Genomic DNA, 14,723 nt, shown 5'->3' on the forward strand with positions numbered 1-14,723 from the left:
ATTTTATTTTTCAGCTTCTAAGGATTTAATTAATATGCTTAATTTAGAAATCTTGGTCAAATTAAATTAAAATATATTTTTAAATATATTAGTAATATAATTTAATTAAATAATACTAAGAACATAATTGATAATTTCTTGATTTTATCTCTAAAATCCATTAATTCAAACAATAATTCAAATAAAAAATTTTCATTGATCTTCTTATACTTAAAATTCCGTGTAGTTTTAGGTGAAACTAATATTGGTACTATTTTTATTTTAACTTAATACGCTTCAAAATTCTAACTTTTCAAGTAAAATTTTGCAATTTTCAACAATATATATTTATTTTTAACCAAATAGATGCATTTCAAGCAAAAAGATCATTTTTGCACCAAACAAGACGATTTATAACAAAATACATGAATTCTCAACAAAATGTGTAATTTAATGTTAAACTAAAAAAGACTAATTTTAAATGAAACAGTTGAATTTTGAACAAACAAAAGTTATGAATTTTGCACTTAAATAATTAATCTTCAATTGGAATAGAGGAATTTCAAATAAAAATGATGAGTTAAAAAAAGAGTACAACTTTCAACCAAGTAGTTTTATTTTCATCAAGGAAGATAAATTTTCAATTAAATAATGAATATTTGAATTAAATATTAAGAGCTTCAAACAAAAAGATGAACCTTCAAACTAGATGATTAATTCTCTACCAAAAAAGATGATTTCTCAACAAAATAGATAAGTTTTCAACCAAGTATGTAGGTCAACTTTGAACTAAAAAAATATCCATTTTTAACCAAAAATAGAATATTTAAATTTTTAGTTGATAAAATTAATTTTTCAACCAAACTGATGAATTTTTAAATAACATGATGAATCTTTAACCAGAAGAGTTGAATTTAAAACAAAGAAGATGGGTTTTCACGTCAAATGATTATAAATATTGAACTGCAATAGCTGAATTTTCAACAAAGGAGTTTAGTTTCTACCAAAAAAGATGAATTTTTAACAAAATACATAAATTTTTAACTAACAAAGATAATTATCAACCAAAAAACTGAATAGTTAAATTGTTATTTAAAAAAATTAAGTTTTAACTAAAGAGATGAATTTTAAACGCAAATAATGTTATATTTCATTGAAATAGTTACATTTGCAGTAACTAAAATAATAAATCTTTAACTGGAATAGATGAATTTAAAAAAAAAGATAAATTTTTAATAACAGATTTTAACTTGAAAATAAGTAGTTTTATTTTTAATAAGAAACATAAATTTTCGAATGTAATGATAAATATTTAACTGACATGCTTAACTTTCAACCAAAAACAATAAATTTTCAAATAAAATAATGAATCTTCAACTAGAGTAATTAAATTTTTAACGAAGAAGATTAATTTCTGCCTAAAAAAACGAATTTAAGACTAAAAAAGTTAATTTTTCAACCAAAAAACTGAACACTTCCATTTTAAGCTAAAAAATTAATATTTAATTAAAGAAATGAATTTTAAAATAAAATAATAGAACATTTAATCGGAATAGTTGAATTTGTAGTAAAAAAAAAATAATTTTCGAGGACATAGTTACGTTTTCAAACAAAGTGATGAATTTCTAACTATAAATATTGAATCTTCAACTAGAAATGATGAATTTTAAATGAAAAACTTAAATTTTGAACAAGAGATTTTAACTTTCAAAAAAGTAGTTTTATCTTCAACCGAAAATATAAAGTATATGCTACAATGATTAATATTTAACTAGAAAACTTAAATTTTAAACACAAAAGATTAATTTAAAACTGAACGAGATTATTTTTCAACCAAAAACTGAATAGTTAAATTTTTAGTTACAAAATTAATGTTCAACCAGAGATATGAACTTTTAACTAAAATGATGGAGTACCAACGACAGAGTGAAATTTTCAGCTAAAAAAAAGTTATTTTGAAAACAAAAAATATACAAATTTTCAACAAAGTAGTTAAATACAGTAATATAAAGCTACTTTAACAAATGAAGAATCGTTATTATTCAATATTATGCTACAAATCAAAACACAATATTTAGCACGCTCTCGAAAAAATTCTCCGATTTAGAACATTAATTTAATTTAAAATAAACTTTAGGTACTTTAAATATCTCTTAAAAGAAAAAGGTCAGATCTTAAAGATAAAATAAAGTACTCAAAGTGATAAAGATTGAAAGTGACAAAGTCATGCAACTAACAAGAATTTAGAATTATTATTGTAAGATAATTGATGAAGAGTAGAAGGAAAGTTTCATTTACAGGTGAAACTTGTCTGAATGAAGCACTTCCTAGGAAATAATGAACAAAAATAAAAAAAATTTACTTTTATCAAAATATTTACCTTGATTAACAAATTATAATTTACATCGAAGAAAGTAGAATGGAATACATTTTTGAAAGATCATTTTTCAAAATGTAATATAATCACAACATTGCAATCACATATGTGAAATGTATTTATAAATGGACTGAAATTTTGAATCCGAAAATCAATGGGGTGCGTGAAATACTGGAATTTGAGATTTTAGATAATTAAAGCAAATTTTAGAGATTCGATGATTCGATAGCGAGTCATTCGAACTACGATCATGGAAATACGATGTGCACTACTTACCCGGATTTGTCTCTAAATGCCATTTCATGCAATAGTAGCAGGATTCGGCACAGGAACAAGCCTCTCGTTTTTCAATTTTCAGCACAATGTAATTTCGAATCAAATAAAATGAGTGGATCAGAAAGCTCAAATGTACTGTGAAACTTCCATTATACTCCATGCTGGGCTGTATTGAGTTCAACCCATAAGGGCTTGCTTTGAAAAGTTACATTTTTATATAAAAAAAAAAAAAACAAGCAGAATAAAACCAATATTCAAAAAAATAATTACATTTTCAAACAAAGAAATAAATTTCCAACTAAAATGATAAGTCCGTAACTGGAACAATTCCATTTAAAATCAAAAAGATAATTTTTGCATTTTCAATTTTCAAGAAAAACGATCAATTTCTACCAAAAAAGACGAATTTTCAATAAAAAAAGATAGTTTTTCAACCAAAATGTCAGCATTTATTTAAAAAAATTTAATTATATAATTCAATAATAATTAATAAACAAAAAAAAATACATAATTTTACAAAATTTCCAGCAACTTCTCGTGCACTTCTCGATTATTTTAGGACCAAAAAGAACAAATTCGCTGGAGAGATATGTTTATAAACTTAATTTTTTTATTTTCAAGTTATTCTGTAAATTTTGTAAATAACTAATTTATAATTTTCATAGTATTAATTACAAAATTTTAAGGTAGGAATATTGTCTGATTCAGGTACATGAATTAAGAATTGAGTTTCAAATGAAGGGTAGTGGCAAAGAATGCCATATTTGTGTAAATAATAGAACTGATAAAAACTAAGGATTTACACATGCAAAACTTTATTATTACATTTTTAGTTAAAATAATTAAATTTCAAGAAGAAATTACAAATTTTCAACTAAGAAAGATTTTTCAACGAATGAGGAAAAAAATTTATCCAAAATATTGAGTTTACAAGCCATAAAGATGAATTTTCGAAAAAAAAGCTGACTTTACAGCACAAAAATGTGCATTTTCTTCAAAAATAATTGAATAATTTACTAATCAAGACATGTTTTCAACCAAATAAGTCATTTTTAATTGAGAATTATTAATTCTCTAGACAAAATACCATTTTTAGTAAAAAAAATTTATTTCAAAAAATAAAAACCGAATTTCCGATAAAATTTGTTACATTTCAAACAAAAATAAAAAATTTAACTAAATTGATGCATCTGCAATAAAAATTTTGTTAAACCAAATAGTTGAGCTTTCAAGACAGAAGATCGATTTTCTACAAGAAAAAAGACAAATTTTCAACAAAATAAAAGAATTGGAACTAAAACAGATAAATTTTCAACATAAAATAGAATAAATTAATGTTGAGTTAGAAAAATAAGTTTGATATTAAAAATAAAAACATTTTTAACAAAATAGTTACATTTCCAATCAAACAGATGAATGTCCAACTAAAAAGATTAAATGTCTATAATCTAAAAATGTTGAAGCAAAAAAATTAATTTTCAATAAAAAAATGTATATATGAGATAAAACATTATGTTTTCTTTTTAGTTTCACGGGTAATTTAATGAATTTGATTTTTTGTTGAGGAATATTTAAAGTGAGGTGCTCTGAAGTGAAGCAATATTTTAAAACTGAGAAAAACTGCAATTTTTCACACTGTTTCCAAAATTGTTATGTGTCCCAGGTCCAAAAATATTTCACGCTTAGGCACTTTTTTCTGTAATAAATTACTTAATAATTATTTAATTATTTCATATATATAATAAACTAAAATAAAAATAAAACTGAGGTTTATTCAACAATTCTTCTATGCAATTATTCTATAAAATGTTGTATAAAATCGTTTCATATCTTCTGAAATTCAATTAAATTCTTCAAATCTCGATTCAAATTGGTTTAAATCCTTTTAAATCATTCAAGTCCTTAGCAATTCCTTAAAAATGTTATAATATTTTGAAGATGCTTTAAAAAATTGTTGAACGCTTTTAAAATTTTCCAAATCATTTAAAATCTTTCAAAATCCCTTGGAACTTTTTAAAGCTCTTAAAGGTTCTTTGAAAGTTTAAAAACTATCCAAAAATCTTTACAAACTTAAATTTCTGTTTACAGAAATTCCCTGATTTTTGGGGACGAAATATGTTGTTTTTCAGAAGAAATTAGGAGATGCGTGTTTTTCACGATAACTTTTGACTTAATTGAGATATTTAATATTTTCTTTTTGATTTTAATAGCGGCGGTTTTTTTGAAAAAAATTAAAGTCAATTTTCTCAAAAAACCCTTCCATAAATTGCTTGCTTATTTTTGATGTTGAGTTTTTACTTTGATAATCTATTAAGTCTTTTTATGAATAAGAAATAATCTTGTAAGATAATCTTGTAAGACTTTTCGTATTTTCAAATCTTGTAAGTTTAAAGCTGGCTAAATAATTTTTGTGGTCAGGAAATTTTTTTCTCTTATGATCGAATTTTCAACTTTTTCTCGGAAACAATGACAGATACGAAAAAATCTTAAGACAAGAGTTTGCACGTTTACAAAAGTTGTATGAAAAATGCATCTCGATCTTTCGCGTTGTCTTTCATCGTTTACAAGAAAAATTTAAAAATTACATTTTTAAGAACAAAAATTACGAAAAAAATGAAAAAGGTGGGTTTTTTCAAAAAATATTTTTTTTCATGTTCTCAAAATTTGTAGAAAAATATATAAAGTTTTTCTCCAAAATTCCTCCTTTTTATTGTTTTGAATATATTTTTACGATTTGGTAATTAAAGAAATGAATCTCATCAGCATCATAAACTCTAAACCATTTTTGAGACCGAGAGGACTTTTTCCGCCTAAAAATTTTAATTTTTAATTTTTGGTAAACGAGGAAAGATAACGCAAAAGAACAAGAGAAATTTTTCGTTTAACATTTTAAGTGTGCAAACTTTTATCTTAACACCTTTTCGTATCTGCAATTGTTTCTTAGAAAAAGTAAAAAATTCGATTGTAAAAAAAGATCTGACCATACAAATTACTTAGCCAGTATACACCAGATATCTTGCATAAAAAGGAAGGAAAATTCTAGTATTATAAAAAAGGAAATAATACATATCTGAATTAGGTCAAGAGTTGTAGATTTTAAGAAGAATTTCGTTTTTTTTTTAGGAAAAAAATAAAGTAAAATAAAAATAAAATAAAATAAAAAATAATTCTGCGTTCTGAAGTGTAGAACCCTGTCTGATTTTAAATGGATTTGGTCTAGAATTACTTTGGATATCTTGTATACAGCCTGGAATAAACTTATAATGCTTCAGGTAGTAAGAGGGTAGTTTTAATAAGAAGTTAAATAACGATGCTATTATTATATTGATTACTTGGTGATCGGTCCTTTAATTATGCGGGATACGGAGTTCATGAACCAGCTACTTGTAAATTGAATTACGCGTGAGCGATTGTTTCGGCGCTCGCATAGCCGCATACAGATAATTAATAGCAACCGAACGGCACGGCAGGGGTATAATAATTTATCGGTACTTTCGTTCTTGAAGCTTGATATATGTGCTTATATGTTGCGCACACATTTAAAAAGATAGACTCACAGACAATGAGGAGATTTACATCATTCACAAAAGGTACAACATAGAATTCAGAAGATACAGCTTAGTTGTTTTCAATTTAAAACTTACACTTGCTAATAAGAAAACATATTTAGGATTTTTATTCTGAAAAGGATTAGAAATAATAAAAAGTAAATTAAAAGACCAATTTAACAAAGTGAACTACAAAAATGCAAAGGTTTGACAAATACCGGATTTTCCAAAGCTTTGATTCGGTCTGATTCTTTTCCAGGGTGGCGATTCGGCGGACGATTTCAAATTCCCTCGTTTTTTCGCCAAAGTTTTTCAATTGTCTAGATTAATCAAAATTAACACATTATTGTTTTCCGCTTTATCCTAAACACCCTTTGAGACAACAGAGTAAAAATTGCTAGAATAAACGAATTTTTAAACAAGTACTTAAATTTTTCACTAAAAATATCAATTTTTATCAAAAAATGGAATAGTTACATTTTCACTTGAAAAAAATAACTTTCAACAAACAAAACACGCGTTTTCAACCCAATAGTTTAATTTTACAATTAACTGATGAATTTTCAACTGAAATAGTTGAATGTGCAATTTTAAAAAAATCGATTAAAAAGAAAAATTTTTAACCGAAACTTGAATAATTAAATTAAAATTTTTTAAATAAATGTTCAACCACATAGATGAATTTTTAACTAAAACTATTACATATTTAATTGGGAAAAGTTCAATTTTCTACTAAAAAAAATTAATTTCCACAAGAAAAGTAACTTTCAACAAAAAAATTATATTTCCAACCAAAATGATGAATCTTTAACCAGAATAATTGAACTTTTGACCAGAAAGATCAATTTTCAACCAAGAAGATGCATTTTTACAACAACAAAAAAAAATTTTGCAGCAATAATTATAATTCTAAAACAAAAATTAAATATTTACATTTTTAGTAAAAAATGTATGTTCAACAAAAGAGACCAATTATTAGCTAAAGTAACGAAATATTCAACTGGAATAATAGTTAGATATTCAGCTTAAAAAAATTCCTCTTCATGCAAACAAAAGATTTCAATCAAATAACTCACTTTTCAACCTAAGAAATGAATTTGTAATTAAAATGATGAATGTTCAACGAAAAAAAAGAATTTTTAACAAAAGAATTTAACTTTCAACTAAGTTGGAAATATCAATTTTCAATAAAAGATGAAACAGAATTGACAGTCGAAGAAATTAATTTTCAACCAAACTGATAAATTATCAACTAAAATTATGGAATAGTTGATTTTTTACTAAAAGGATCCATAAACCATAAAGTTTAATTTTATACAAAAAAGAACGAATATTCCACAAAGTACATATATCAAATAGCGTAAATTTTAAATAAAAAATATCGACTTTCAACCAAATAGGTGAATTTTCATTAAAAAAAGGTAAATTTTCAAAAAACAAACAATGTAAAAAAATGTTCTATTTTATTTAGGAAAAATATTTCTTCCTTGAAATACTATTTCTACTCTAAACACTGCTTGAAGTACTTTCTTTGTCTAAAATTTAGAAGAAACAACTTTCAAATTGTCACGAATTCCAACCTGGCAGAGGGATTTTTTCGAATTCCTTTACTTCTAAATCCGTATTATAATTCTGTAAAAAAGATCCCATTCCATGTCAAAAATTCACTGTTTCAAGTGAAATTATATTTTTGACGGAAACGCCCTGTTCTAACATAAAAAAGAGAATTATTTTCTAAAATTCCTTTTTTCAAGTCGGGATTAATGAGGAGAAAGCGAATATGAAAAAATTCTTTGTCTCATAAAGTATATCTATATTTAAAAATGTACAAACTCAGGCTCAAGGGACGTTAAATTAATGAAATCATATGATAAGCTCTCTTTTTCGTTAATGAAAAGAAAGCGGTAATTTCTCGGTGAAATTGTTACATTTTCTAGGTTAAGTGCATAACACGATAGTTGCACGTGAAAAAAGGTTTACTATTCACTTTTCTAAATCCTCCAAAATTATTTAAATAATAAAAACTTGAACTTTACTGCGATTAGAAGTAAAATCGCGGTTTTTAAAATAAATTCCCCATCATTTCATGGGTTTTTCCAGGTTCTTAAAATTCCCGGTCATTTCCCGGTTTCCGGGTTAAATCACCACCCTGTATCTTTAAACATGATCTTTTTCAATTATTAGAGGATAAGTTTTGTTGACCTCTTTGTTTTTTCTTCAGCATAATGAAAATTCAATTTCACTAATTTTTTTACATTCTTCTGTCGTGTCCCCAGACATAAGGCCTTATAAGTCTTGGTCAGCTGTCCGTCCGTCGTACTATTCTCCAAGGAGAAGTGAGTGGAAATTAGGAAGGGAAAATTAGGAAAATGAGGATAGGGGAAGTAGAGGAAGTGAGGGGCGGAGAATTAGGGCGAAGTTAAGGGAAATGAAGGGTGGAGAAAAAGGAGAAATAATAGGGGAAACAGGAAAGTGAAAGGAAATGAGCGGAGGGGAAGCAGTGGTAATTAAGAGAAATGAGGGTAGGGGGAGCAGGAGAATTGAAGGATATGAGAAAAGGAAAACTGGATAAAGTGAGCGGAAATAATGGGGGTAGGAGAAGTGAGGGGAAATCTGGGCAGGGGGAAGTAGGAAAAGTTATGAGATGAAAAGTAGATAAGGAAGGAGTTGGGGAAATTTATATTCTCTAAATAACTATTTTTGCCACTATATTTGTTTATATATTGGTGCACACAAAATTAAATTAAAAAATCGAAGCACTTTTAAAGTCCTGAGTAATTAAAAGCTTATAAAATTCCGCATGACAGCTTTGACTAAAAATGCATGTTAGAAATAAATATATCAACAAACCTTTTTTTGAATTAACATTATTGATCTTCTAGGTTGTAGGGTTTGTTTTATACCTGAAACAAAAATTTATAACGGTCAGAAAAAATGAACAATTGGTCAGGTAAAAGTCAGGGCCTTTCATTATTGGGATTCTATAGCTATCCTATGGAGAAGACTGGAAAAGGCTACAGGTGGATTTCAAAGCACCCCTCGCCGCTTCAAACCCCTATTTATATTTGTATCAAAATTTCAAAATTTCATATTAAAATATTTTAAATGTAAACTTTTTCAATTCAAATAATTTCAAATCTAAACATTTAATGAATATTGTGGCTGTTATGTACTGATCTGATTAAATTAGCGTTTAAAAGCGAATTAAAATAGAAAAAAAATAATAGAAAGATGACGCTCTCTGGGTTTTGCAGACTTCGTATTTCAAGATGAAGAAAGCAATCGGTCACTAATCCGGTCGGAAATTAATCAGACGGATTGGAGTACTTTTTACGAGGATTGCTCCTCGAATTGGACCGTAATGAAAGGCGTCAGAATCTGACTGGAAAAGCCAATGGTAATTTATATGTCATGAAATTTTCATTTCATTTTTGGATTCTCTTTTATAAACGATAAAGAAATAAAAGAATAAATTTCATATATTCATGAAAATGTATATGATGAATACAAATCTGCTTTAATGTAATTTAACTTAATTTTTTCGAATTAAGATACATATAATTAAGTTTCTAGTGATCAGCAAATTTGAAATGTATTTTTTTAATATGGAAATTATTTATTCGGCTAGAAGGCATGATTTTCTTCTTCATAAAGGGAAGTTGTATACTATCAAAAGAACAGAATGGGCACTTCCAATATTTTTCAAGCTTATGCTTCTGTCTAAACGAAAATCAGAGAGACGATCAAAAGGTCAATCAATATGTTCTGTTATAAAGAATAACTTTGTACGGTAGCTTTATATTTAAAATATAAACAAATCTTCATATAAACAATGTAATCTTTTTTTGAAGTTTATAATTCGCTAATGATTTATCATGAAATTTCATCGAAGGTTCGTCAATAGGTCAATCAATACGTCTCAAGAACGCGAACAATGATCTCAAATATAGTACTGTCGTACATCAAATGTAAATCAAGTTTTCATCATATGAAACAAATAACAATAGATTTAAAAAAATATATAAGCACATATTGCTAGATCATAAAAGGTCATTAAAGGTTGTTTAGTAGATCATTTGATGCATCTCAAAAACGCGAACAAATAAATCATTTAAGTACTGTTATTATCTCAATATTTAAAAAAATTCTCAAATTAACAAGATATAAAAAGAATTATTTTTTTGTAACTTCATAAACCAGTATTGGTTGGTCACAAAAGGTCCCATAGTAGGTTGGCCAATGCGTTTCGAAGACCCAAAAAATTAATCACATATATTATGGTTGTATTTGGACAATTTGTATTTTAGTATTCCTCCTTTTATAAAAAAGTAATTATTAATTTTTTATTTATTCAGAATAAATTATTTTGAATAAACCTCATATATAGATTATGATATAGACTTTAACAAAAGAGTTGAGCTTCCAAGTTAAAATGCCGAATGGTTTAAAAAATTAGATCACTTTTAAACCAAAAAGGTAAATTTTAGATAAAATACTTGAATCTAAAAAAAAAATGATTTTCAACAAAACAGTTGAAATGTTGACAAAAAAAACATATATTATTGAACAAAATAATCTAATGTTTAACCAAATAGTTCAATTTTCAACCTGCAAAGATGATTTATTGACCAAATGGTGGAATTTTGAAACAAAACAAGTTAAACTTCACCTAAATAGTTTAATTTAAAACATAAGACATTTTCTACCAAAAATACAATTTTCGTAGAATAAACTTGAATTTTTAAAAATAAAGATGATTTTCAACCTAGGAAGATGCATTTTTAATTTAAATTTTGAAAAAACGTTGACTTAAACAAAATAGTTAATTTACAAACTAAATGGTCAAATTTTTAAATAAAAGAGATTAACCATAAGCCAAAAATAGTTGAATTTTAAACCAAATAGTTGAATTTTTAAGCCAAAATGACACATTTTACATAAAGCGGTTGAATTATCATCATAAAAAATTGAACTTTCAACAAATAAATCGTTTCCAAATAAGGAGGATGAATTTTAAACCAGGCATTTTAATTTTCAAACAAAAAAAACTTTAACCAAAATATGTGAACTTACAATCAAAAGAGACGAATTATTAACAAAATTGATAAATTTTTAATCAAATAATTAAATTTTCGTTCAAAAAGAAGATTTTTTTAGAAGATAATTGAATTTTTTTAAAGGAAAGTTAATTTTCAATCAAGAGAAATGAATTTGCAATCAAAGAAGATGACTGTTTTACCATACAAGAGGAATCTTTAATTCAGAAGGATACATTTTCTAAAAGCAATCGAGCAAGAAAAGATACATTTTTTGAAAAAAGAGTAAGAAAAGAAATTTGATTTGAATTTAAATTTAAAAAGTTTTTATGTGATTAAAATCTTGAAACCAAGTCTAACGAACTTGTGAGAAAAATGAAAAAAAAAGTAAATTAGTCGTGTTTTTGTTCAAAAAGTCGTATTGTAACAGAAAAGTAAAAAAAAAAGTTGAAAAAGTCGCACGAATCGAACCCTGAATAAGTTATATTTTTTCTCTTAAATTAGCTGAAACTTATCGGTATTCTCGACCAAATGAGCCAGAATGAAGTCAATTTTTTAAGAAGATATTGCGAAAAGAGAGCAAATTCGATTGTTTTCTTAAAATGTAAATGAAACGTAATATAGTCGAAGATTTGTAATGTTCTTGGGACCATAGTAAAAGTAAAATTCTGTAAAATAACGCCAACTTATCACCATTATTAAGAGAATTTTTGTTTGCAACATGTTTGAAATTGAAACAAAACTGTTGGGAACATAAAACTATTTTTCTACTAAAATATATTTTCTAAAATATGCGAAATGAGTAATGAGTAATGCTTTCGAATTTTTCCAACTTGTGTTCTTTCTAAGGCATAACAATGTTTATTATATTAGATTTTATTCAAATTTTAAGAAAAAAATGAAACTTTCTCTATTTTTAGATATATTGTTTAAAAATGTACAAAATATTATATATAATATATATTGGCTTATTTTTTAATATAATTTTGATATCCATCAATCTATTTAGGACAACAAATTTAAACTAATGAAGAAAAAGTAGATTTAGATTAATCTTATTTACTTTTTTAGCCTATCACGATGGATTAAAATCAGATTGAAAGGTTAAAATCAATCAATGAGGCTTTCAAGTCTCTCGAGGATCGATAGGGATGCTCTTTCAAGCAGGGAGGGAAGCCTATCGAGGCAAAAATCACGTGATTTCTTTCAATCAACTTCTATCTTCTACTACTTATTTACCATCAAATCCCACATCAACCTCAATCAAAAGTAATGATTTCTCTGAAACCTCATCCACTTGGACAAAAAGACAAGAAGTATTTATTAAACTCTGGACAAAATTAATTAGAAGAAACGCAATAAAACAGTAATTAAAAATCAGAATCAATAGTAGTGAAAATACGAATCAAATAAATGAAATTCACTAAAGTTTGGTTCAACAGTTTCCCTTTAATGTGAACAAGATAAGAGTGTCATTTTATTGTTCAGGGTGGCCAAAAAACTTCATTTCTATCATTACCTGATTTTTCCTCAAATTTCTGTGACGAATTTTTTATTCTTCATGAATATTCATATTCAAAGGTCAGCAATGTTCTCATGTAGAATTTTTAACATAAAGTCTTTCATAATCGGGGGAAAAAAACAATGCCGGATTTAAATTTAGATCACTTTTCACAAAATACTTGCATTACTGACAAAATAATTTAATTTTCTAACAAACAGTAGAATTAAAAAAAGACGAATTCCGGACAAAAAATATAATAGTAGACTTTCCTATTAAAAAGAAAGAGATTAATTTTGATTGAAAAAGAAAATAGTAGATTTCGCAATGAAGAAGAATCCACTTTTAACACTAAAAGACGAATTTCCTACAAAAGGATGAATTTTCAATGTAAAAAGGCCCATTTTTTTATTAAACAAGAAGTTTTTCAAAAAAACAGTTGAATTATTCATAAAAAATGTTTACAACTGAAATAAATATTTGAATATTCATCTGAAAGTTTTGAATGTTTAACCCACGAAAATAAATTTTCATAAACAAATTAAAAAGATAATGTTTCAAAAAAACGACATGAAATTTCTACAAAAAAGACATTAATTTTATACCCAAGAAGACGAATTTTCAACAAAGCAAATTAATTTTCCCCTAAAAAAGATTATTTTTCAAGAAACAAATCAATTTGCAAACAAATAAATAAATTTTTAACTAAAATGATAAATTTTTCAATCAAGAAGAAGAAATTTGAATAAATGAAGATTCTAAAGTCAAGAAAGAAAACATGTCCACCTAAATTATTTAACTTTAGAGCCAAAAAAAGATTTTCTATAAAATGGTTGAAATAGCAACCTGAAAATATGAATTCTCTAGAAAACAAAAATTTCCAACAAAGATAGAAAAGTTACTTTTTTAGTTAAAAAACAAAATAAATTTTCAATAAAATAGTTAAATTTTGAACCAAAAAGATAAACCTATGAAAAAATAAGATTTAAAAAACTATTTAACCTTTTACCCAAGTAGAATTTCCAAATGAAAAGATCAATTTTCACAAAAATAGTTCAACTTTTAACCAAAGAGATTAATTTGAAACTAAAATAATCCATCTTTAACTAGATTATTCAAGTTCTCAGTTAAAAAAAATTAATTAAAAAAAAAACTTCGACCAAAGAGATGAATTTTTAACTAAAATGATCAATCTTGAACAACATTTTTTATAAAACGTCTTTCAACCTCCAAGCAAGTAGTTTAATTTTTAACAAAAAAATATGAACTTTCAAGGAATAATATAATAGTAGATATGTCTAGTAAAACTGATTTTTAATATTTTAATTTTAAATCTAAAGCAGTTGAATTTAACCAAAAAAGAGAAATTTCCAAGAAAATGATTAAATTCTCAAACCAAAGAAGATTAATTTTCAACTAAACAGTTACACTATTCTTCAAAAAAGAAAACATTTCTACAAAAGCATATGACTTTTTAACTTAAATCGCGAATTTTCCATTAAACAGTTGAATTTTCAACAAAAAATGATGACTTTTAAACAAAATTGTTAAATTTCCAACCAAATAATACAATTTGTAAATAAAAATAAAATCTTTCGGAGGAAAAAATTTCACAAACAAAAGGAAACTGTAATACAAGAAATATAAATTATCAACAATAATATTATTATATATTATTTCCATCTAAGGCTATTAACTTCCATAAACTTTATCGCCGAAAAAAATTGAAAATTTTTAGTAGACTTGCCCAATGGTGAGAATTTTTTTTCTAATTTCTTCATAATACCACAGAGAAACTTTTCAGTGCTCTTATCAATTAATCAAATAATTTTGAGTTTTTTTGACATCCTCTAATAAACACAATGAATTTAATTTGATACTGAATTTCTGAATAAGTGAGACACAATTTTGTATATTTTCAAGAAAAATATTTCTAAGAATCTCTCTGTGTAATAATGTTTTGTAAACATATTTTTCTTGTGTATTAATAGTTTAACAATCAAACA

At 25.5% G+C, this 14,723-nt stretch overlaps 1 protein-coding gene across 3 annotated transcripts in view; it reads right to left on the minus strand.

The window, feature by feature from the left end:
- LOC117169223 overlaps positions 1-14,723 on the minus strand; it is a 461,284-nt gene that overhangs the window by 173,771 nt on the left and 272,790 nt on the right. Inside the window, exon 3 of one of the 3 annotated variants that reach the window (XM_033355481.1) lies at positions 9,031-9,083. The exons of the other annotated variants lie outside the window; for them this stretch is intronic. The gene's annotated coding sequence lies outside the window, so the exon portion shown is untranslated. The remainder of the gene's footprint in view (positions 1-9,030; positions 9,084-14,723) is intronic. 3 annotated transcript variants of the gene reach the window in all.

Source organism: Belonocnema kinseyi, chromosome 3, assembly GCF_010883055.1.
Source record: "Belonocnema kinseyi isolate 2016_QV_RU_SX_M_011 chromosome 3, B_treatae_v1, whole genome shotgun sequence".
Classification (NCBI taxonomy): domain Eukaryota; kingdom Metazoa; phylum Arthropoda; class Insecta; order Hymenoptera; family Cynipidae; genus Belonocnema; species Belonocnema kinseyi.